The 26,395-nt window shown below is 42.7% G+C and overlaps 1 long non-coding RNA gene across 1 annotated transcript in view; it reads right to left on the bottom strand.

Moving 5' to 3' along the window:
* Window positions 1–2,392: 2,392 nt before the first annotated feature.
* The window catches only part of LOC117779081, a 105,732-nt gene continuing 81,729 nt past the window's right edge, over window positions 2,393–26,395 (bottom strand). Inside the window, exon 3 of the long non-coding RNA XR_004616921.1 lies at window positions 2,393–4,360. This is a non-coding gene — a long non-coding RNA (uncharacterized LOC117779081). The remainder of the gene's footprint in view (window positions 4,361–26,395) is intronic.

Raw genomic sequence — 26,395 nt, 5'->3', positions numbered from 1 at the left:
TCTGTCTTATATTGTTGCATTTTTTAAACTATAACATGAAAATATGTCTCCACCACAGCACAATTCAAAGGAAAATACTTTTAATTAATTTGTAGTTTCTGTCAGGTATGTCGGCAAATAATGTGAAATCTTAGTCGATGCTTTTTTAATCAGATGAACACTGATGAAGCCAGAAAAAAAAAAATCCCCTCCAGTAGCAAGGTGCAAGTCATAAATATTCCCCCTTTAATCCCCTCTCTGCTCACTGATAATCTGTATGACTGATCCAGTGGGTCCCACCCTCCTGCTATTAAATGTCAAGGGTGAGTGTTCTTGACCTCTGCGCCCCCCCACCCCCCCACCCCCGCACATTTACCGGCACCCGGCGACGATGACAGGCCTGCATTTCATCACACATAGGCATTGTGTCTCTCCGATAGATCCCAGCAAAGAGACCAAGATGTCAATAGTTGTTCCTATGAGACATTAACGCTCCCTGCGCTGTAGCCACTTGGTCACAATGGTCACAGCGTTGCATGGAGGTGATTATTAATGCTCCCCGCTAGGACCGGGGAAAAAAAAAAGTCGAGATGAGCTTCCTGAAAGGCTGCAATAGCAGGTTATGAGCAAAATTGCAGTAAAATATCTCTTTGAATGTGTTTTTTCCTGCTTTTAGCCCAAAGATTGCTGCGATCAGGAGAAAGTGGAGGCAGGATGTTGAAGAGGACTGAACAGACGTTTATGAACTGGCGTGTTTACAAGTTGGTCAAGGCTTCTCGACAGGAGACACACTACACATTGCTTTGTTAGTTCTTTGCACAAAGACGTTTTCGGTATAGCTTAAGACTTACGACTGTTCCAAACTCCAGCTCCACACCTGTCTGATGTACAATTCACATATCATCATAGGAGCCCAAAGAATCCTCGAATTTGTGTTGTCAGTGAGATGTAACATTTTAGGTTCTGCTCTAAAATGAGGCTTAAATTCTTTTACTTAGCTGCTGTACATTTTAAAACAACAAATCTGTTTTGGTTTTACAAATAACATTTGTCAGACGATTGATTGTGATGTATGGGAATCAGCTATTGAGGTGGCATTCAAGTGACATCACAGCTTTCAGAAAAATTCAGAGGTTGACTGAAGTTACATGATAAATTGTGATTTTTATAATTAACTTTTTTTTATTTTTATGCTGCACTTTCACTTCTAATGCATCTCAGAGAAAGCATAAGAAATCCACTTTATTTGTCTCACTAAGATTGTTGAAGCATTTTATTAACTTCGACTGAACTTATGATTACATTTCTGATACTGAACGTTTTACTCCATCAATTTTGGAAGCAAATTATGACATTTTCTCTGGACGGGAAACAAATGCAACAAGAAAAAACAGTTCAATCTTTTAAACAATAGAAGCACTTGTATTCTATGCTCTAACAGTAGCACTAAGAAAGGTAAAGTATGCTGTAATTTAAATACTTTATATTTACATCGGGAGCGGGTCCTCTCTACGGAGGCTGCTATGTTTTTGACAGTGGCCCAGACTGGACAAACTAAACCTTATGACAACTGAAGGCTACCACAGGTTCTCTTTCGTGTTTGGAAGGGGAAGGTGAGGTGAGGGGTATTCAGCTGCAACATGCAACTTCACCACTAGATGTCACTAAATCCTACGCACTGAACCTTTAAAACAACTCTAATTAACTATGTTTTTAACACTGAGGAAGCGACGCCTGAAACAGAAAGAGAAATCAAATCAAACATCAAAACCACAACAACTAAAATCACTTAATGTGTTTATGATGTAACCTGTTTCACACCAGAAGAAAAGAACAAAAAAGAGGCAGCTGGGATCACTCCCCCTTTTTTTGTGTATTTCCCCATGGTATTTGAGCCTGATGCTCGAGCATGATGTCATTGATTGCAGACCATCCAATATGGGTCCTGCTGGGAAGCCTGTGCCCCCACTGTGACTGTTATGGCTGTGTAATGAAAGACTGGGTGATGTCATTTCAGGAGCATGAAGACCAGATAGACAACAATGACAAATTAGCACTTAATCCAGCATTGACCTGGAATATATGATGAGACAAAAAAATGTCATTATTTTCTGTATTCAATTGTTTGACATATCCAAAACATATATACCCAAAACAGGCTAGATCAGGGATTTATCCAGACTTCAGAGACCTAGACAAAGAACTTTAAAAAATATATAAGATGTCTTTAGATTAAATATTCAAAGTTTTCAAGGTCTTCAATATTCAAAGAGAGTGAAAGGAGAATAATACATTTTTAAACCCGGTGTCAAACATTTTGACTGACAGCTGAGAACAGCTGAAGGCATCCTGTGATAAAAATGAACGAGAAGCCGAGCAGCTGCGAAAAGTCTTGTAGTGTCTTTTTTTCCCCAAACATGACAAATCTATGCATGCAGCCAAATGAGTTATTATGATGAAAGTTTATTGGGACTCCTTTTTTTTTTTTTTTTTAACCACCTCTCAGACAAACCAAATAAACTGCAGTCACTTTGTCTACTGAACAAAAACAGGGCGCTTTTAATGAAAAGCTGCGCGAGCGTGAAAAAAAAAGCCTTAAAGCAACAAAAAACAAATAAAACCTGAAAACTATTTCTTTCATCTGGATCCTCGGGGAAATACTGCTCGCAGCAGAACAGACTGAGAAAATAGGGCATGAAATCTCAATTAGACGTGTCAAGATCTCGGGAAATTTCAATGCTTTTTTTTGCACACACTTGACTTGACCACCCGGTATCTCATTCTCCCCCTGAAATAGCCTTGTCTAAGTAGTCTTATTGGAGAGCGGGATGGACAGCGTGGGCCTATCTTGGGGGTGCAGGGGAGCGGAGGGGGAGCAGGTGCAGGGGAGACGACGATCGATTAGGTTGTCCACAGATAAAATAAGAAATCAAGGGGTTTTATGTGGCACCGCTCCCTGGCAAGCCTTCGCAGAGAGTCCAGGAGATTAGAAAGTGAATTTCCCAGAAAACAAACAAAAGGGCATCATTAAACAGCAGCTGCAGACTGCTCACACTTTGTCTCGTAAGTGCAATTTGATCTTTGGCTCCCCCTTTTAAATCCAAACGTCTTAGAAGTGGAGGGAGTTTCCAAAGCTTGTGTCTGACTGAAAGCCAATTGTCCTCAGACTCTGGCGCGAGTCTTAACACGAGGAAAAACTCAGATTTCTGAGAAAATAAGCTCTTTGGTTCGCTGCCGTTTCTCCTCTGTGGCTCCTGTATTTAGTTTTCTGTACTGCTCATTATAGGGCCATTAGAGCATTTTAGCACATCGGGTCTTAATTGATGACACCGGCTTGTGTTGCTTCATCAAGAGCATCGCGGTGCACACAGCAAAGAGGACGCAAGGGTCTTACTTTGACCGGAGGAGACTTAGTCACCAGCTCATTTATTTCACTTTATAAGCTCCCTAAACAACATTGTTTCCCGTGAATAGCACGATCCATTTAAAGGTTATTTATGTGCCGCTGCCAGCCTGGCTAACAAAAAGCACAGGTCAGGTTACCAGCAGCGTACTGTACTGCAGGCGGTGCTTGTATCATTTCACCCACTGATCAATTCCAGGAGGAGAAATCAGTCCAGGGAAACCGGAGACCCATCAGAACACAGAGGGGGTTTCACTGTGATTTTCATTAGGGTTTTTTAAAAGCATGAAAAACCTCATTGTGCTGCCGGCACACGTGCAATTAGTTGCGATTATTGTCAGCTTGAATCTGCCAGCTATTGTTGGGGTGTTTGGACTGTTGGCATTTGAAAGCCTTGTGCTGGAGCTCCAAAATGTCAGCGCTTCGAAATACAAAGGCAAAACAGCATTTGGGCTTTCTGATATTATAACCATGAATTTATCCAATTTGTTCGAAAGGTACCTCAGTATTTCCATGCTGCTTCACAATTTTTATCCACTACATTTATTTGAGAGCCCTATTTATGATTTTAAAATAGAAAATATCTGATTGGCTTATAGAATATGATGCAATGTCTGAATCTGATTATTTGCAGAGGTCGCATTGGGCTCCGGGACATTTCTCAATATTTCGTTTACAATTCAAACAATAAATTGATTTATGGACAAAAATAACTAGCAGTTTAATCGATAAGGAAAAATAATGATTCGCTGCAATTCTTAAATTAGTTCTGCAACAACAGTAAAATGCTGTTTACATATGAATGTGTCAGTAAGAATAATAAAACTAGAAGGGCACTCTCACCATGTTAAAAACAAGGGAAAAAACAATCCCTGGACCAGCCTGTTGTGTCTGGATCTGCTCCAAAATGCAATGGGTTCCTCCTTGGGTCATTTCTCTCCCCTTCATGGAAATTGGTTCAGTAGTTTTTGCATAATCCTGCAGACAAACAGACCGACAAACAAACAGCAACGAAAACATTACCGCCCATGTGGAGATAGCAGTATAATACTAACCCTATAGTACTTGTATTTTTTTTTATAACTTTAAGCACTTATTTCCACTTGCTGTTCTCTCGTGCTCCTTGAAATTAAACTACAAATGTTTAATGATGTTTAATGAGGGAAATTATGTTCATGTTAAAGTCAAATATCTTCCACTTGAGCCGGAAGCAGTCTGTCTTGGGCTGGACATCCATCCATCATCTATACTTCTAATTTGTTTAGGGTCACTGGGGGGCTGGAGCTGATTCCACGTGACACTGGGTGAGATGTGGGACACACCCGGGACCACTCACATTAAATTAACCTCACCCCAATCTGCATGGTTTGGGACTGTGGGGGGAAGCTGGAGTATCCAGAAAAAACCCACACAGACACAGGGAGAACACGCAAACTCCACACACAAAGGCCACGTTCGGACCGGGATTCAAACCAAGTTATTACCTTTACAACGCTACAGCGGATAATCAAGACAACAAAATGTCTGGGTACCGTTTGACGCGTAAGATGAAAACTCACGATGAACTCTTATGAGGTCACGTCTGTGAAATCCAAAAGGCCTCCTGTTGCATCTCAAGGTGCGTCTGACCTTGTAATTTATTATGCATTAACCAAATCAAGAGTCACAGACGACTTTGCTGGACCAAACACGAAGAGCCAACATTCCTCTGAAATGGAAGAAAGGTTTTCATTAGCAGGCCAAGAGCGAGAGATAAATGTTATACATTCAGGTCAAACAAACAAGTGATGGGATGATTAATTATTTAGTCATGGCAGTTTGCTGAGATAATGGCTTCTCCGCCCTAATGAATTTAACTAAAGACAAACACGTTGGATCCTATTTTGGTGTGATTCACCTCTGCAGTGTCAAATTAGTTCATCACTACAGTTAATTGCTTCTCTCCCAAAGAAATATTTGTACAAATTAGTCAGCCCGCTGTTACTGGGAAGATGAATTGAGCCTGTATCTCATTCATTATTGCAAAGGGATTTATTGGGTTGTGATTGGAACGGCATAGAGGACAAAGAGGACTTGCTCATTTATTTAGAACCCCTGTGGTACTTTCATCACAGGTTAACTCGGTGGAAGTGAAAAAGGAAAAGCTTTTCTCCACTGCAGATATTAGAAAAGTTATAAAGACAAAGCAAAGTTTAGCGGTGCCATGATTGCGTGCGACGTCAACACACAAAAATGTGTTGCACAAACTCCAATTGAGACTAATGCTAAATGTTGTTTTGACTTTTCCAGTCATATCCACCACTCAAAACACTTTTTACAATACAAGACGCATTCACCCATTCAAACACCATTCAGCACAGCCGTCGGGGGGGGGGGGGTGGGGGCCAATTTGTCGTTCAGTATCTTGCCAAAGGACACTTTGAAAAGCAGAGGAGCCGGGAATCAAACCATGACCTTCTGGTTAGTGCAGTGATCCCCAAACTAGCGGTTAGGACCCCATGGAGGGTCGCAAGGCAACAATGGGTCAACAATTGGTCGTGCAATGATTTTGCACGACAATGACAGAAATATAATCTGAGAGACAAGTAGAAATAGCATATTTTTTCATTATTGCATGATATTATTCTGAATTTCTTTGTCCCCACATGACACCTGAGGGGATTCTGACACATTAGTGACAGCCATACTTGCAGCAGCTTAATTTACAACACCACAGGAAACATCATCACATGTGCAGCTCTGTGATTATTTATTTCAAAAAAAAAATTGCCACTGGCCCGCATATTTTCGGAATCTGTGGCTGAAAAGGTTGGGGACCCCTGGGATTCTGAACGACCCCCTCTACCTCCTGAGCAACAGCTGCGTAATGAGTCATTTGTCATCCATCGAGACATCTCAGTCAGGGGAACAGGAGCCTCCATCCCCTCAGCATGTAGAAAGGCCACTGCCACACTTACTGAAGTCGTATCAGAAAGTTTCAGGCATTAATCACATGGCAGATGTTTGTGAAGAGCTCGGTGAGATCTTCGGGTGTCGGTCCGAATGAGAAAGGAGATCACAAAAAAAAATCTATTTCAATTTCTGTCACCAAATGGAACATCCAGGTGAGAGGATAATCTCTTGCCGCCTTTTCCAGGTGCGGCAGACGCTGATCATATGGGTCTGTGTGTGATTATAGGGAGCTCAATTAACGTAGACCCGGGGGACAGTTCAATCACAGAGACAAACATTCCCCCAACATAGATTACGTGACCTGCAACCAATGGTCCATCTTAGCGCCATTGATTGAGCTGAACAGGTTTTGGATGTTGGGCCCTCGCAGACGTCCACTTGAAACTTACAGGTAACTCAAGAGCCTGAGGAAATAGAGGGACACTTTGACTGGTTGTCACAGCAGAGCTATATTCCAGCACTGAGATAAGGAAAAGGAGAGAATCGTGGAAGGAGGACAGAAAGGAGAGGAGATACTTGTGAGAGTGTAACCACCTGGTGAGTGTCAGTCATGTTGAGCCCGGTGCCGAGGCCTTTGCTCCGATTTTACACTTGCAGCAGCTTTATATTTGCAATTTTCCATCGACACAGTCTCGTATCTTCTCTTGTGCGATGTTAAACATACCTGCGGTTGCAACTGGGGGGGGGGAAAGGATGAACATTCTACAGAGACTTGCATCACAAATCTGTTTGATACAACTCCCTTTTCTGGAGATCACACGCAGGTCTCGTGAATTACTCCCTTTCCATTTCAAAGCGCCGCAATCGGGGAATTTTCTACGGCAAAGATATCTCATTTAAAATGGAAGCATAATTGAATCTGAGATCGCGCGCTCCCAGATATGGCGCCTGTTCCCCTGACACGGGCGTATCAGAAAGCATCCTGACGTTTTCAAAGTGGCTTTCATGCGATTTCGCGAGAATATGGCTAATACGGTGCGCTTAACCAGATCACAATGGGCATAATCCTGTGTATGGAAGACAACCTCCCAGTGGCGCACAAATAATAAAGAGCCCCCTGTTGAAACAGACGAAACGCTTCAGTCGCTCCTGTTTGTTGTGACTCGGGGCTGAGATTGAACAGGAGCCGCAAAAAGACAATTGTCTCCACGGTTCGTGGGCAGCAGGAGACGACATAAGCCGAAGCTCACGAGGGAGCAGACTTCTTGAAATAGAAACTAGACAGTATCGTCGTTTTAAAAACGAGGAAGAGCCCCCTCGGTATCACAGAGGTGAGTAAGGCTACATTTAATCTCTTTGTGCCTGATTTGAATATGAATTCTCTAATGCAATGTATTATTTGATCATTTGTTGCCATTGGTAACCTCTTTGGTACAAGCACTTGCTACCCAATTAAGCGAACCTTAATTCACAAAGCCTATATTTTAAGCCCGGCCTCACTCAATGTACTTCAGAGCTGACTGGCTCACGGTCCGTGCTTCACACAGCCTCTGTCCCCCTGGGAAGACAAGACAGGCCTTTTTTGAGCAAATCAAAATCAATAGCCATCTAAAAGGGGGCGACTCTCCCGACATTAATCTTCTGGATCCACCAATGCATCACACTGTTATTAATCAATGCTTTAAACCGGGGAAATTTGGCAATTAATCTTTAATTCTCTAATGTAACATACACATGGGCAGAAAAACACTGCGGCTAAGTTACGCCAGCTCGGAGCGTATTCGATACAAGTCTAATGAGGTGTATTATGAGTCAGATGTGGTCTTTTCGAAGCAGCTGAGTGTGCAGGAAGGGGGGGGGGGGGGCGTGAAGTGGAAGGTAGAGGTCATTATGCTGAACATTTCCCAAAATGTACGAGCGTGAAGATAGATGACTTCAATAAGAATGGCTCAGCTGGTCCCCATGGAGATTATCTGTCCCTAAAAAAAAGCTTAAAGATCATCATATGTCCCATGGCACTCGATGAACTTTAGGTGAACTTCATTAGAGTGTTTCAAGTTTTGGGTATTTTAAGTGATTTGGTGGTTCTTTGGCTTGTTTCGGCTAATGAATTATCTATTGCTTTGGCCAAAGGAAGTCCCCAGGGGGGGTCTTTGTTGCACAAGATCAGACATGCAGTTCACTCTGCATTTGTGTAAGCCTTATGACACAGGTGAATTCACGATGGCACCGACTCAGCGAGAGCCTGAGCAAGAACAGTACAGAGGAGGAATCAGTCAAGCCTGTCGCATTGACCTACTTGACAGTGGTGTGTGAGCCCAACAGTGAGAGTCTTAGAAGTAAGTGTCCGTCTTTTTCTTTCTCGCCGTCTCTCCTTCCTCTTGTCTCTCTCTCTCTCCTCCTTGTGTTTGGCTGCATTCTGTAAATCACAACAGAAAAGAGCAGAATAAATAAATAAATCCATTACGGTAAAGGACAAAGCGGCATTTCGCTTCGAATATAAAGATCTATTTCACGAGTCTAATTAAATATCAAAACTCGTTTTTTTCCGCTCGGTTAGAAATCAAATTAGAAAAATTTAGGTGGAATGGAAACAATTCAATGAGACAATAGCTCAGTGGAGGAAGAGAAAACAAAAGAGGTTACCAAGGGCAACACTAAAAAGCAAGTTGGTAAAACATGACGCTCTGCGATTGTGCCACATTTCCACCTCTGTCAAATTATTACAGTCAATACAATAACCAGCCTGTAAATCTGTTGAGTACTTAATTCCTACATTAATACATGAGTAAAGAGTAAAGAGTAGTCATGGTTCGAACACTACTGTCCCCTGCATGGCTGTGATGCCATTGTGGTGATACAGACACGCACCTTTGTGGTACTTCCGTCTACAGTAGCTGTGACTTTGTACCGCGATGACTCACAAGGTGAAAATAACCATAGGTATATGATGTATAATACAATAATAATAGCTGTGGTGGCTGGTAAAGATAATCTGACTTGACCTGAAGTGGGTCTACATTAAGAGCCAGACTGAAATAGAGCGCCACACTGGTGGCAGCTCCAAAGCTCTATCTGTCACTCACTGCACGGCTGCTATGGTAACTGCCGGTGAGGCCAAACCACCTGTTAAATAATATTAGAGTTGAACATGTGAAGAAAAAAGTAAGTTAGGTCGTCTTGGCTCTGCCTGAGCGACTTGCGCTGAAAGCACAGCGGCACGTGTGCGACAGTTTGCAGAGTGATTTCTCAATCTGTGTGAGAGGTGGGAGTCGAATCCTGCAGTTTGTTTGCATTTCATTTTACATAACACTGATGTTTGTTTTCTGTTATTAACAATGCGACTGGAATGTATTTGTTTGTCCTGTCTGGTAGCAGACTAACAGATAAAGTTTGGGAAAGTATACAATTGTTTTTTTTTCCTCAAAAGGGAGATGAAAAGGTCAATACCGGTCCAATGCCAGTGAATAAAGTACAGGGCAACAACTCTAGAGCTCAGCAAAGTAATGGGGACAATTTGTGTGCCTGAGCTATTTTTGTGTCCATCTATGCAGCCAGCCCTGTGTGTGGCAACCTTTCCTGGACGGACAAATAAGCAGGTTGTCCGTCGAGACATTGCTACAACAACGAACCAGTGACTCCTTTGCTAATCCTTCCTTCTAATAGATATACATAAAGGAATCGTATTTTTGGGGGAAATAAAACAATGGGATACTGAAATTGAGTCTGTGCAGTATTAGGAGTCAAAATCTCAAACCTAGACTTGACCAAAATTACCAATCAAATGACGGAGTCTGCCGGAGATGCGACGCTACCAAGGCGACCAATCACAGCTCTTGCGGTCTGCGTAGCCTCGACATGTAGTTGTATTTTTGGGGAGGTGCACGTCAGGGCTCTGCGTAGGGCTCTGCGTAGGGTACACGGCTACGCGTAGGCTATTCAGGACACTTAGTGCTGACCACTTGTGAAAGGATCATGACGGACAGATGTTTGACTCTGGTTCATGGGCCATGGAAATGTACAAAGACAGAAGAAGACAGGTCTCTACATAAAAATTTACATTATGGAAAATAGAGACAAGGCTCAGACAGACAACATAAATCTGGACCTGACTTTCACTGAGCAATTTGAGGAAGAACAGCAACACAAGAAGAAGAAGCAGAGAGAACTGACACGTTCCAAACTCCCCTTAAAGCCACAAATAGGCTTTTTTATATGCATGTCTGTGTTCTGCTTAAATAAACAAGATAGATCATGTAAATAAGACGGCAGTGGCGGTGTCAGAGGCTATATTTTTGTTAAACCGAGACATGCCGACTCTCCCTCTCGTGCTTTCAGTCTTAATGCTGCGCTAGAAAACGTGCCTGGCTCCAGATCAGTGGTTAATGCAAGGACACAAGACGGATATAAATCTTCTCGACGTTCTCTTAGTAGGAAAGCAAATAAGTGTATTTCCCCCCAAAAATGTTGAACTACTTCTTTCACAAAAACTAAGACAATACAAGAATCCCTCGTAGACTGACATAAAAAAAAAAAAAAGGAAGAGTCTGCCCTTCGACGCACCATGTAGAGAGGAAGCCGATCCTCACATTGTTCACTACAAACTCTACATTTCACTTGTTTTATTCTCCGTCATGGCAGCTACTCCCGACACGGGGGAACAGTTTAGCATCAAACTGCCAGTAGTCGACAGCTCTGGTGTTTAGGGAGGGAGAGCGAGAGAGGCAGGGAGCGTGTGAGGGGGTGGGGGGAGGGGGAGAGAGAGAGAGAGAGAGAGAGAGAGAGAGAAAGAACGAGCGAGCTGTGGAGGAAGAAACGTGGAGGCACAACAGGTAGCTCTGTCAAACTCCAGGGGTCTGCCTGGCTGATCCCTGCCTCTCATTAGAACAGAAGGATGACACACAGGCAGTGCAGGAAGAGGGGAGGATTCTAGGGAATGAGGCTGAGGGGGAGGAAAGAAACAAGAGAGAGGGAGGAAGAGGAGGCAAAGTGGGCTCCTGGAAGCCCCTTCCACTGACAGGGTTGGTGTTGCTGAGATATGTTTCAGGAAAATGGTGGTGGTAAAACAAATCTTCATGAGAGGGGAGGACCGAGCAGGTGAAACAAAAGTAATTGGGAGCTGTGGCGTGACAGGTTGCCGGGTGAATCCCCCTGACCCACTGCTCCTGGAGGTAACTGGGACTGCAGCTCGAGCACAGGGGGGGGGGGGGGTGAAAAAGGTATGTCTGGGTGTGGAGAGAGCGAACACACAGGAAACCTCCTCCTCCAAATACGCACAGAGGCCACCAGCAGCGTGCACACAATCCCGGTGATGGTGGGAGTTTGCATGTCTCACCTTGCAAAACTCTTCACAATCTTTGCGTGTGTGTGTGTGTGTGAAAACACCCCCAAAAAAACCAGCGACAACACAGAGACAGTGAGAGCGGCTGTCAAACACCAGGTACTGTACCAGAGTCCTGCTGCCTGGAACGACAGAATCTCATGCTCCAGCGAACACGCGGGGAACCAGCGTGTCACCATGTACACACAGAGAAACTGTGAAGTGCAACAGAAATATATAAAAAAATGGACGATAACTTGACACATACCGAGAGAAATAAAATGGCCTTCTGTCAAATGGGTCAGCGGGAAGAGTGTGGCCACGAGTAACACTTCAAAACAGCTTTAAGGAGAAGTAATCTGATTACACGTGGAAAGCAAATTATGGCAGATTCACGACCTAATTCAGGGTTTGTTTTTTTACCAGCAAGTTGTTTTCACATGCAGTAAAACCTGAGGATGACACATGTCCACACAAAGACTTTTTGGCGCTGCCCGTGTGCCAGCTTTGAAACGCAGCACCTAGGGAACATGAAAAAACAGCTATTAATTATTAAATGTCTGACCAGCCACCCGCCTCCTTAAAAAAAAACTCCTGTGTCTAGACACAACATTGAATTACTGTCGCATGACTCGTTGATGTGCAGGCTCTCAAGTATTTAAATGATTATTTCAGCCTGATGAACACATCCAAATAATGGAGCTGGTTCCCTTTTTGCTGTGGAAGCTGTCGAAGCTTTTCAGGATCAGCTCTATTTATCATGTACGTGTACACAAACTAGGAATTTGACTCCGGTGATAATTGCACTTAGTGTACTTTCACAAATGGACGTACAGTTAAAACAAAACAAACATAACTACTACGTGCGAATAGAGGAGGACATTAGTTCAATGGTGCAGAGTGCAAAGATGCTCGAACTGCATGTGAATCATGTGACTTCGATGAATGTTTGTGTGTTACTTCCTGTTCTGCTCCTCTGTTTTAATAACTGATTATATTCCTCTTGATTGCTGTAATTTGAATTTTGATTTATTTCTGTTGTTAAGTAGCCTACTTTGTAACTTTAATAAGAAAAGTGCTACATAAATAAAGCTTATTATCATATTATACCAAAATTATTTCCATGCCCTTGTCTTTCTGTGTGTGTGTGTGTATATATTTTAATATCATGCGAAATTAGGATAGCGGGAGGGAGCGGAGACGTGTGGTCCATTTTTAAATAAAGTCTTGTACATGGAGTTAACAGGGTGTAACTCTTGAAAATGATTAGCATCATTGCACAAATACATCAACTCTTCTCTTTCCACACATGTTTACATTCCTGTAACTTTGAATGATTGAGCGATACAGAGAGATGAATGCAGTTTTAACTATGTTTTGTCAGAAAACACACTTCTCTATGAAGAAACAATACTTGTTCCCATCATCTTATGAAAAAGTAAAGCTGTGTTTAACTCGTATCGCTTCACCGTGTTCCACAGCTGGAGCTTTTAAAAGCTCCTGTGAAGCCGAGGGCATTGACCAACGAGTGGAGGAGATATTTAGCTCTGGAGAGACGTCTCCATATCGAGGCGCTTCCTGCTGGAGAGACACTACTATGAAAAAAAAAATAGAAAACAGGAGGTGAGGTGCTGTGGTGGTGTTTGAGGGGGGGGCATAATGACAACCCATAAAAATTTTAATGCCCCCACATCCCAGCCTTTTTAGTGAGACACTCAATTATTGATACATTTATGGTCTGTCCAAGAAGCTGCTGAGAGTTATAGGCCAGTGGGACAGCGCGGGGTTACCGGCTAAAAACAACAAAACCCCCCCGTCGCACTTGTCAAGTAGTCAAATGAACAAGGGAGCGTCAACACACAAATTTCTGGTTCAAGCAATAACATTTGAATGTCAGAAAATAATTCTTGCAGTAATATTTTCTAATATTAGAGCCACGGCAAAGGCCATGAATGGCCATGGGGGGAAAAGGAAATGACTTACTACCTCTGCCCCTGACAGTTCATAATTCCATTTCCAATATCTTTTCCTTTAAAAGTTTAAGGTCGCCCCTGCATGTACTTGGCGTATCTCATATATGTCTTTTGAAACCTGCTTCTCCTCCTCTTTGCGTTTTCCTTTGTCATTCAGCGGCACGTCATGTGACAGCTCGACTGAAAGCTCCTTTATTATTTGCCAGCCATCGCCTGCCCCTGCATAATCGCCCAGAATGCCTTGTAATTACACCTCCCCTGAAAAAAAGGGTATCAGAGGCACGGCATCACGGAGAATGATGATGTGATGAAGGCTGACTTAAACGGCAGGCCTCGGCTCCTGCCTCGTCGTGAGGCGGGGGGGGGGAAACGGATTTCCCATTTTCCACGGATGGTGGCCCACGTTCGCAGGCAGCGGCAGGTTCCAGTGGACGTCGATACAAGTCCTTGTCGTACCACGTAAAAAACAACTTCCACTCATGCCCAGAGCAAACAAAGACGCTCCCGCAGTCGCGTTTCTAAATTACCGGGTCAGAAATCTCCCAAGTGGGTGAGATTCACAGGATTGAATGGGCAAAAAAGAAAAATCCAGTTTTCCCCCCCAACATAGAGCTAAGTAATTACAAGCTATGTGGCCACCGCCGGATTCTAATTGGAAACAGAGTGGCTCTATTGTGGCTGCCTCCTGTCACTGGATATGTCACTTGTAATGTATGGCATCCCACCCACTCGCTCCGAGATCAAACCGAAGCTTAATGTTGAGCTTGTTTTCCAGTCGCCGGCCGCCCAATTTGCAGCCAAACATCTCCTCCTTCTCTTTGTTCTGCCTGCATCTGGATTAATGCTTTTGCCAGGTTGTGATTGGACTTAAATAGTTTGAAATGTTTTGATTATTTTTTTGGGGGCATTGCAAAAAAAAAAAAAAAAATCATTGATTTAAAACACACAGCGTGCGGAATGAGACAGTGGGGATGTGCAGCAGCATAGAAATCAGCTGGCTGAACCGAGACTACATGAATGGGAGGCTCAGACACACATGCCCTTAAGACGAGTGATCTTTCGCTGGATGCTGACACTTGCCAATTACAAACCACCCACATCCCACTTGTTTTTAAGAGTAATTAGTCAGGCCCAGTGTGCATTCCAGGAAGGTCTTGGGAGATGAGAGAAATCCGCCACAGGTCAGCCAGCTCAGTGGAGGGTGTAGTGCTCAGAGAGCCCCTCTCCATTCAACACCGCGCTCGAAATGTGTGGGCTGCATTGAAGTGGAGTAAAAGGAGTGAAGGTTCGGCACGCTGAACGCCCCCGGGGTCGGCCGCGATCATCATCAGACAAGAACCATAAAGGAAAAAAAGACAAAACACACACGCCCATGATCACTGGGAAGTCTCTCCTTTAACGTGCTGCTGCTGCTGCTGCTGCGTCGTAGATGTGACAGATTCAATATGGCAGACGAGGAGAAGATCTACATGTGGCGCGCGGTCCAATTAGATCCTGTAGATAACTTTTTATTCTGCTTGTGTAGTAGATATGAAATAATTCTGACACATTTTAATAAGTGGGAACATTCAGCTCTCAACCATATGGCTCTCTGTGCTGATGAGAGCAGAAGTAAAAGTGTGACTCGGGAGACGCTGTTATCACTCGTGAAAATGAACAATTGGGGCTGGAAATAGTTGTCTGAAGCCTCATACTGTTCCATTAAATGGCTCCTTTAATGATAACTTCCAATGGGAAAGGAATGTAATTAGTATGTGTGTGCCCGCAGACAGGGTTTTGGTAATAGGAGACGATGTTCTGACCCAAAATGGATCTTAATCAGATCAACGGATGAAGATCAAACCTGGACTGAAACATCTTGGGTCTCCTTGTTATCTCTATTAAAAGATTCGACGTGTGAATACGTAGAATCTGTGGGCGGGGATTAGGATTTTGAGGCTAGAAGTCTACTGGTTTCCGTTTCTAGTTTGAGCAGGCTTCGGTTGCCCGCAGGTAAACAGGCCGTGTGGAGAGCAAAAGAAGAGCGGTAGAGAAACGAGCCAAAATGCCGTCTTGACCTAAAACAACCACACAAAAGAATCACTATTTGAGTTTTTTGTGTGGATAAACGTTCGACTTGTGTCATTGTACGGAGAACAAAAGATGGAGAGGAATCTGCTAATTTTTGAGTGTTTGTGCTTAATCAGATTTGTAAACGTGTACAGGCCATTGGATTACCTTACAGAAAAAGTAAAACATCGTTCTAATTCTGAAAGTCCTGAACATTTACCCTCTGGAGACGGGAGATCTTGTCCAGCTTCAGAACTATTTGCTCTTTGTCTTGTTTTTTAAGGATGAGAGGGCGCATTAATCAGAAACACCAGAGGAAAAAGCACCTCTGGCCTCAGCCCAGAAAGTTTGGCAGTACATACAGAGGATAGTAACAATAGTTGTGTGACTTGCCTGTGACCTTCTGTCATGGCATGATGAATACCTGGCGGTGGTTATGGTTGACTGGAACATCGTGGGACACTGACGGGAGCTTTGTTTCAGCCTCGCATTGCGGCGCTAACTCCTCCTATTTGTCCCAGTTGACCCCTAATTTAACATATTTACTGCTTTTAAACACAGCAGATGGCGAGGTTGCTCTCGCACTAAGCAGGTCACGAAAATAAAAAATCTCAAGGAGCTATAGACTGATTTAAAAATCCCCGAGGGTATTATTTAGAGGTGGGCAGGAGAAACGCTCAACCTCCATTAGTTCTCTTTTCTCCTGTTCAAACTTAGCTCTCGTCTCGTCGTCAAGGTTTCGTTTGAAACGCACCGTGGGTGGGAGAGGAAGCGAGATGTATTAGCAGTGTTCTGAGCAATTTCTAGTCACCCACCAAAGTGCGCCATGTCCTGTAATTGTTGTTTAATCGGCGGTGAAATGTTGTTTTCTGGTTTGACAGTTCGCGAAGGACGTCAGGAGGGAAACCCAGTCACTACACCTGCCTCTGATGCTGATGAACAACCGAGCGAGCTAATTGCTGAATACATATTGCTCGATAGTATAAATCTCCCCTGATTGGTGGGATAATTGGGGGATTACTTCATACTTCATTACTTCACCTCCTTGACAGAACAAAGGATGCTCCTCACACGTCCACTGCAGACGGTGGAAGAGTCTCCCTCACATCCGTCTACTCGCCTCTGACAGAGACTGAGCAGGCATCAAAAATCGGAAAACGGTCATCGCACCGCAAGGATCCCTCGCTCCCTATTCTTTCAGCCAATGCACTCCACCCTCCTTATCTCTCTCTCCATCTCTCTCCGTCTCTCTCTCTTGCTTTATCAAGGCACTGAGACCCCCTGGGAGGCTCTGATCTCCAGTGCACATCCTGAAGAATTAATGACTTCTAATGTACCAGTTAATGCAGAAAAGGCGGAACATCCATCATAACTGACAATTTAATGGCGCTTTCATAGATGGGCCACTCACATCTCTCCCATTCTCCTTCAGCCCCCCCCACCCCATCCCCTTCGTCTCTGTCACTAACGCACACACACACGCATGTACGTGTAGGATTACAGCACATATACAACACATACATACAACAGTAACATTATCCCCCTCATTGACTCCACGTCTCCACAAGGTTAGGGATTATTTCGTATAGGAAGGATCCATTACATCTAATCAGGTAACGCTTTATATTAAGATGTATGTAAAATGTTGAGTAGTTAGCGGTGCATGAATAAAAACAAGTCAAGAACTAACTGCTGGGTAATGGATAGTAAGTAAGGAGTTTCATTAAGAATTTAAAAGTAGATCGCGAGTTACTTGAAAACAAACTGCTCCACACCACACTATGTTAATGAGAAAATGTGTTATGATTAGTTCTGCATGTATAAATCTGCACACTTCACATCATCTTTCCTGATAAACAGTAAATCAGCAGATAAAACTTGAATGATCATTACTTTTCTACCTCGAAGTTACGGTTGTTGTGTCCTATATTCGAAAGTAGAGCATTATACTGAGTTGTTATCAGGGACGCTTAACTACTTCACAATCACCTCACCGGTACTTACAATTTACGAGGAAGTAGCTGGAAACCGTATCAGTAGATCATGAATTGCAAAAGCTAGAAATAGTACAATCCTCATAAATAAATGAATTCCCAAACATGTCGTCCTATGAGCACATGTAGTTGACATGTTATACAATTTTTCACTAAGAATTAATGGATGTCCGTCATTTTGCTTCAGAACAGGTTGCGGCAGATTTTTGCAAGTGCACTGGTCAATTGTGTTGCTGGACATGTGAGGGATTATACAGTTCCTCTGGCAAACCCCATCATGCTATGAGGGGGGGCTCCTCAGCAGCAGGGGCACGGTGGTCAGACGGTTCACCTTTCAGCACCACAATGACCCGGAGCGAGAAACCTCTCGATTACCTGACTGTCCTTGAGTGGCTGAGCCAAAACCCAGACTTTAAACCCCACAGATCGTCTGTGCGGAGCCCTGACGATGGCAGTTCACTGACGCCCCCCCCTTCTAATTTGACGGAGCTTGAGAGGCTCTGCCTGGAAGAACGGGATAAACTGGTCAAATCCGTGTGCTGGTGCAAAACTTGTCGAGACGCACACAAGAAGAGTTGGAGCTGTAATTTCCGCAGTAGGATCTTTTTTAATGTGTGACATTAACTATTTATTTTTTTAAGCCACTGATAAATATAGTTTATTAATTCCGAGAGAGCCTAATATCAAATATAAAACAATGTTACACCAGTGGTGGTAAGAATACAAAACTATTCATCATCTGAGTTTTCTCTTGGCAATAGCTCAGGAGTGTGTGCACCTTATTGTTAAGTTACATGACACATCATTTCACTGAAGATAAATGTCATCTAACTACGAGGCTTATTTGAAAGCACATGCAATTTACCCTCTTGATATGTCAATCATACACAAGTGTGCGTCTTGTAAATGGAAATTTATATCTTCCACTGGCATGTAGAAGTCAATTGGGCTGGTGCAACATGGATTTCTGAACACTTATTATATTTTTGACACAACATCTTGTGGATATCTAAGTTATAAAAAATCTATTTTTGACATAAAGGCACTGAAAACTCAATTCTTTAGGCAAATAAATAAAAAGAAAAACATGTCACGCTCGGCAGTGTCATTTTGTGTCAACTGCTTGATTTCCACCATCCTCACACCTTGAAGTGACACGTGTGGATGTGCAGTAAACAGAACAACCGTCATACATTAAGATGCTGTAATACGGCTGACTGTCACTGAACAGACTGAGGGAGAAGTACTCTGCTGCCCAGGCTCTTTGAGTTGATGTAGAGGACCAATATTCCCCGGAACAGCTTGCACAGGCAGCTAATGTCCCTTTCAACACGTCTAAAATTATGTTCAGAGGACTGTCCAATCAATGGGATTGTCCAGAGATGGGAGACCGAGCCACCTTGTAGCCAAATGAGTCGGTGTTTCATAATGGCGAGCTAAATTTATTATTATTGCAGCGCCAGAAATGGTCTTTGCTGGGTTGAGCCTGAGAGGAGGAGGGGGAGGAGGAGAAGCGAGCCGACAGTTTTCACTCTGCTATTTCCAGATACCACAAACATAACTGAAGAGACAACAAAACACTACAGACTCACTATAGTGCGCTTGAAGATGACACGAAAATATTTGCAGGAATGATACAGTATTGAAAGTGGACAATTCATTGGACAAATAAAGGCTCATGTATATAAAAGAGGAAACCCTATTCCATTAGTGACTTCTAATGTAAAACATACACTGAATGTGCTCAGTATTAAATCATCCTTTCATACCGTCAACATCTAAAGTTTATAAAATAGCACAAAGCAACTTTTATCATACATTTTGGGTTTGTTTCCAGGTCACAAAAAACATGACATGTCCAAAATTAGCTCTGTTTTGGTCTCCACCCACTTCTGAGAAAATGTTGATTTAAAATTTAAATGGACCAACGCTTGTTGCTGGAAACAAGGCTGATGAGAAAAGTGAGACTGGGTTTTTATTGGCTTCTTGATGCTATACACAGCCATTTAAATCAATGTTAATTTAGCTTTAACTTAGCCTTATTATTCTCTCTCTTATCTATACTGCCCATATCTTGCCATCAAATAGGGTAATCAATAACGTGGAGCATTTCTACCTGCACTGGATCTATATATTATATCCTGACACATTTATCAATTGGCTGATGATGCGCAGCTGACATGAGCCTTGCACAGACATATCGGGTTTGTGTTTGCTAATATGAGCTGATGTGAAAACTTATTTTACAGAATAAAAAAAATGCAGTAACAAAATGCATTTATACATTTTAGTGTATACATTTCATTGTGTTTATCTTATCAATAAGTTCTATATATTTGGTTGTATTTGTGTTTTATTTATATTTAGAGTTATTTATAATAAAGTGTTTGGTTAAACTGTAATTTTCTTTTTAAATATGCATGTAACAGCCAATATATCTGTATCTGAAATGTTTTACTCCCTAATCTTGGGATCGGAATCAGCCCCATGAAAATCCATATCTGTTGGGATCTATTACATATTTAGTGAAAAAAGAGTGCGCATCAGACTATAATATGACATTGGATGTACCTGCTCTAGCTGAAAGAGAAGTAACCAGCCTGGAGACTCGCAGTAAAAGGCAAACACATGAATTTCCTAAAGCACACTTACTTTTGATAAATATGTATTTGATCTACTGAGACTCCAGCCAACGCATCCTCAGCTCCCAGGTCCCCTACATCACTTTCAGACGTCAGGTTAGATACTTCATGTCTCGATCTCTCAGAGGTGACGGGGGATCCAATACAAATCTGATCTGTGACACAAGCTTGTTTTTCTGGGGACGTTACTCATCTCGAGGCGGGGCGGGTCAAAAAGTACAAAATCAGCATGTTATTGAACAGGCAGATGGTAGGAATTCAAACTATCAGACTGACGGCCAGGAAACTGATCAGATGAGTTGCTACTGTATGTTCAATAACAGCACCTGCAGGAGATCCATGCAATGACTAGGAAACTATCACTATTACAGAATTCAGTTCAGTATTTCAAGTTGGTTTCTTCTCTGTCTTAAGGGTAAAATCATTGCTTCTGTTCCTTCTAAAACACTTTGGGGTCTCCTGCATGTTTTAAACAAGAGTGTGGCAGAATAAAAGAAACAGCTGAAGCCCCCTGTGCATTTTGTTCATGGGGTAAAAAGTGAGCTTATGAGGAATCACAGCGAAAAACGAGAGGAAGCGAATTTCTGGCTTTTTCTTTGATTCTCCTGGCCAAGCAGCAATCTGAACTCCAATAGCCGTCGGTAACCGGTGAATGATGTTTAGCGCCAGCTCATTTAATTCCTTTATTATTTCTCGGCGAGCTCTCTGCTTGAGAAATCACAGGAAATTGATTCCATTATCTGTATCACTTCTCCACTGTGCATAGCACCTGCATATGAAATGCAACACACCCGCCATCTTAACATCTCTGCCATTGAAGTGACATTACTATTGTCATGGCAACAAACCCCCTTCTCCAAAGAGGAACTGTAGAAGGCAGCATCCTGTTTTTGGAGTCAGGTGCATCAGAATTAAATTGAGCGCACACACACAAAATAAAATCATTATTTCGAACACAAAAAGACGTCCTTTAGTGTGACAAGTGCTGGAAAACAACCTACAGCACTGCGGTGTACAAACAGCTGAGTATGTAAGTCAGCAGGTTTGTGTGCTAGTCTGTTCAGATCACCCTGTCCAAATAATCCAGACATTTGCCTGCAGCATCCATGTGAGCTGAACTGAGCTCCAGGCAGGACTACAGTACTGTACATCACATTTATAGCTTAAGTCAACATGTGCCTCCTACATCCACCGACATTCTCTCTGACATTTACATCGTAATTTAATAATCGCGGGTTGAGTGAGGGACACATTCAAACCCCTTATCATGTTTCTACAGATTTGTTAATGGAAAGGTGATTCATATTTTGAACAATAAAGGTCCCCTGTGGAGTTTGTGATGACGAGTGATGGCTTTATTGTTCCCTCCGCCGAAGAGGTTTTGTTTTCAACTGCGTTCGTTTGTTAGTTAGTGGGTTTTGCAAAAAACTACTCACGCAAAAAGGTAAAACAATTCAGGCATGTTTAGAGGACTGATATTTATGAGTGTGTGTACTTTGGTGCAGAACCAAATAAAAACTTAGTGAATTTGAATGTGGACTTTAGGCAGAGGTATATGTACCATGTGGGGTCACTGTGTGCACAGAATTTACTTTGCAAATGGAATAACAACAATTTTCTTTGTTATAAAAAAACTCAAAAGGGCACCTTTAATGCCTTTTTGTAAATTCACTCTCCTTAACACTCAAAAAAATAATATCACCAAATAAAATCTCAAAGCCACGTTTGAAATAAGCTTAGTTGTGATTACCGGCGCTGCGAAATTTCCAGAGGAAGGCACAAATGAAGAGATCTCCCGTATTGTCAGGCTGAGAGAAATCATTACACGTGAGAATGTGGCAGTTAGATCCTCAAAACACCTCTTAGCTGTACAATTTGCTGCTCATTGCAGATTTCTGTCAAAGAAAGGAGCAAAGGACCGAGTGAGAGGGGAACATAAAGGCTTTTGATGTGCCTTATACTCAAGGACATCGACACAGCACCTTGCAAAATCTAATTTCCAAAGTGTGAAATTTCCCCATTCTCTCCCATGATAGCTTCATTTCATAGTGAAAGCTAATTATGGGCTCTATAATTTCTTTCAGCGCACAAGTTACCAGCCGGACAAATACAGAGCGACCCATCAAATGACATTATATAATTGCTTGGGCAAAATCAAATGCTCTTTAAAAGGTACTTGTCAATACATTCTAGTGTTATATAAACACATATATGAGATCGTCATTATAAATGTAGCAGCCAACAATTTTTTAGGGGTTAGGTGGTGTCGTGAGCAGAGAGAGAAAGTCACAGCTCCTCTTGTGACATGAGTTTTTCTGTTCTTTGTTCAGGACATGGACCAAACAGTCAAACTACACATCAAAAACATTTTCCTCACAGATGAAGAACTGTTGCTTGTTCTCGGTTTCATTTTTCCGGTAAGTTTGGTTTAAATTCGTTATTTGTTGTATTTAAAAACGGTATGAAACATCACGATTGACAGCGGAGACTAACTTGCGATTGGTCGAGTGTGTGCATCGGCGGGACCTCAATACCGCGACTTCCTCCGCCAATCGCTAATGCACAGACTTTGGCAACGAGATGGCCGCCTTCGTACACAGGATAAACGGGGAACACAAAGAGAAGGCCGACAACCGATTTGTTTTAGTCTGAGACACCGGTGCTAGTGAAACATCTAGTGGCAGTGAATATGACCTTTTAATAGAGAGAATAATCATTTTTTTTCATACTGTCTGGGTCTGTATGTATGTGCCACTTGAGGTTACGGGAGACGTTTTCACTTTCTGTCTGTTTCCTCACATCCTCTCACACATCGCACTTTCTCACGCTGCGCCTCTTAACAGTTTTTTTTCTCCACTGGAGCAGCTGTCTCTTCTTAACCCAAGTATATACAAAAAAAAAAAAAGCACAACAACAGTTTTACAAGCAAAACAAACAGTCAACCCACCTCACTGACATTGTCTTGTTAAAAAAAAAAAAGGCCCAGCCAGATTTAAGATTCACCAAGGTTGCAATCTGCATGCTAAGGCCCATCAATTTTTCATGGCTCTAACACTATGAGCACTCACAGCCAGAAGGGGGTAATGCAAAATTGATTTGTGTATTAAAACTGCTTAGCCAAGCAGGCATCACTGGGAAATGTAGTGATTACCCCCCAGGGACTGGGGCAGGCCATGTTTAGACAAAGTGATGGAAAAGGGGGACTGGCCACACACACACACCTGAAAATAACTGTTATTTACAATATTCTTGAGTAAATTGAATATAGCACTCATTAAATAAAGGTATATTAATCAGGTTGCCGGTGGGAAACCTGAATTATTTACAGCATTTATGCACCTTTTTTTTTTTAAAAACAGTGTGCAGCAGCTGATGGAGACAGGAAAGATGAGCCACACATGAGTCTTACACAGGAAGCCAGTGAAGCGATGACAAGACGACACAGGTGATGTCACAAGAAATAATGGACACCAGTGTGATGTTGTTTGAATTGTGCACTATATAAATAATTGTGTGTGACATTATCTGCACGACGATTACTCTAATTCCTATTGTCCACGAGTCCCTCAGGTGTGGTGGGAAGCTCCGGATAAAGGGGGAAGTCATTTACTGGTACGCCACCACTTCTGTCAAGAGATAAAACTTATCCACAAGCGAGAGTTTCAACTGAGTTTCAAGGACACCTTTTGTTGGTTGAGGAAACACAATCACTATGGTTTACGATTTAGACCATTGACAGGTAAATAAAGATGGGCAACACGTCTAGACTTCCTATTGTTGTATAAATAATAGTTAAAACATCTAGTACAGGTGCGGAAAGTTGATGGTTTTTATATTATTTTGTTGTCTGTTTTGTTTTAGCCCACTTTTTAGCATCAAATAATTAATTAAAACCAAACTTACCCAAAGAACAAACACAATCACAAGAAGCCCTTGTGATAAGAATTAACAAGAGTGACAGAAAAAACATCTTTTGAAGGAAATAATTACTGAACATGTACTTTTTGGTTTGGCCCATGTCCCATCGACTAACATGGAGGAGACAGGGTTTATGACCTATACTGGATCCCGCCACCAGGAGGTGATGATTTGACTTCACCTGTGGGGAGTCGCCCTGTCGTCCATCTTTATATGCAGTCATTGGTGTAACCTAATTGCTTTTGCACACTTAAAACATGTATATACTGTGACTGTGAATAGTTTAGATGAGATACAGCTACTTTTGAAATTAACACTGTTCTATTAGATATGAACATCTTTTTAAAAGGGAAAATAAAGTGCGGTTTGAGGGGTGTTTACAGTTACTTCAATGCTCATTTTACCTGTAACCAAAACCAAAAGTTTAATCAAAGCACTTTCTTTGCCCAAATCCAGAGCTTTATTCATTTAAAGAAATACCTTGACCGTAGCCAGTTGCAGTTTCGTTGTATTTGCACAGATTTTCTAGGAGACAGGCTTGTGTGATTTTACGCTGCCTCATTCTGTGCACAACCCATCCACACCCTCAGACTGCCTTGGCGGTGACAAAGGACGTCAACCTCTCAGAAGTATCTTTATTCAGCATCAGGGGCGACAAACTATTTAATCGATGCAGGCAGCAGCTTCGCCCTGTGTCCATCCTGGATCTCGCAGATACTCAACTTTGTACAGTAACCTTGCCTGACTGCGCCAAGCACCACCAACACATGCATATTTATCAAAGCACATTTGTAGGGGTCATCAAACGAGTTGGGTGGATTTTTTTCTGCCCCGGCTCTCCTGCCTGCTAATACCCAGTGTCCTTGAAGCGTCGGAGGATTCGACTCCACCTGTACTTCTGGAATATTTACCAGCCCTTGATTTGGCAGATTCCACCGTTATCAAAGGGATCCTTAATATGGTAAAACGAGCGTAGGTTACAAGCTCCGCAGGTTGAACTGACATGGCTAAGATTTTTTTTTACATAACCCTGAATTGTTCAACAGAGGGAGTTAAAAATGCAGCAGTGTGTGCCGGGCAAACAAATGTCTTCACAAAGTTAAGAATTTCACAGACTTTCTTTTCCTGGCATAAATGTGAAAACAAATTCACAGCGTCCCCCGTAAATTACATACCCATCAGTTCCCACTCCCACATTATGCTTTGACAACGCTTCAGCTCTGAAAAGCACTCAAAGGTCAATTCTATCGCACATCATGAAAGGCTCAGTCCAATAAAAGTCCTTTAAACGCTATTTGCAAAAAGAGCTGGCACACGTCACCGCAGCCGCCAAACAAGCGGTGAGTCATCGTCGGTTAATGGTCAGCTGTGGCGGTGCCGTTTCTTGATTATTGCTGGTGTCACGCGAGCTTCATTTAGAGCCGACCTGCACGTCAAAACATGTCCTCAGATGAAGGGCTTCCACGGAGGCAGTGAGAGGTTCAGCAGGGATGGAGCTGATTAGGTGGGCTACTGTACGCCAGCAAGAATAAACCACGACCGGCAACATTCATGCACGAGATAATTATGTTAGGATGCAACAGGCACACACGCTGACTCCTGCAGCAAAACAAACTCCCCAAATTGCATCGAATTACCGCCAAGTACAAACAGATCTATATGCCGCCGGAAAGTTTGAGGGGGAAAAACACGATGCAAACACCTCTGGCCTTCTGATGTTATCTCGTCTCTGCCGTGGATGAGGAAGCTTGCTCCTGTCAAGGAGAGGCTGCAACCTGTGGTTGAGAATGAGACTGGAAATGGCAGCGGGGCTTTTTATCCGCGTCTGAGGAGCAGCTACTGACCTTTCCCACTAAGAGCTCAAACATGTTGTCTGCTGCATCTGGGCTGGGGCCTGGCAATCACAGGCTTTTCTTGTGATTATGGAAATATTTGTAGATATCTCAACCTGGAGAAAGCCCCAGGGGAGCATTTACCAGGCTCCCCCTACCATCAAGCCTGCCCTCCATCGCGCTCCCATCTCTGTGCTGGATTGCTCCTAGTGTGGCTCTGTGGTTGTTCGTAAGCCTGTAATCTTCTCCCCCACAAAGCGATTTGAGTAAAACACAAGTATCATCATGGGGATGTTTCTGCTTTAAACAACGCCTCCGTAGCACCAAACACTCTCAATCGCACGCTGTACCTGCACTAACAAACATTTTGTGCTACAACAAACACCATCATAA

The sequence above is a fragment of the Hippoglossus hippoglossus genome, chromosome 18, assembly GCF_009819705.1.
Source record: "Hippoglossus hippoglossus isolate fHipHip1 chromosome 18, fHipHip1.pri, whole genome shotgun sequence".
In the NCBI taxonomy this organism is placed as follows: Eukaryota; Metazoa; Chordata; class Actinopteri; order Pleuronectiformes; family Pleuronectidae; genus Hippoglossus; species Hippoglossus hippoglossus.
Note: the sequence above shows the minus strand (reverse complement) of the source record. Positions and strands in the feature narration are given on the sequence as shown.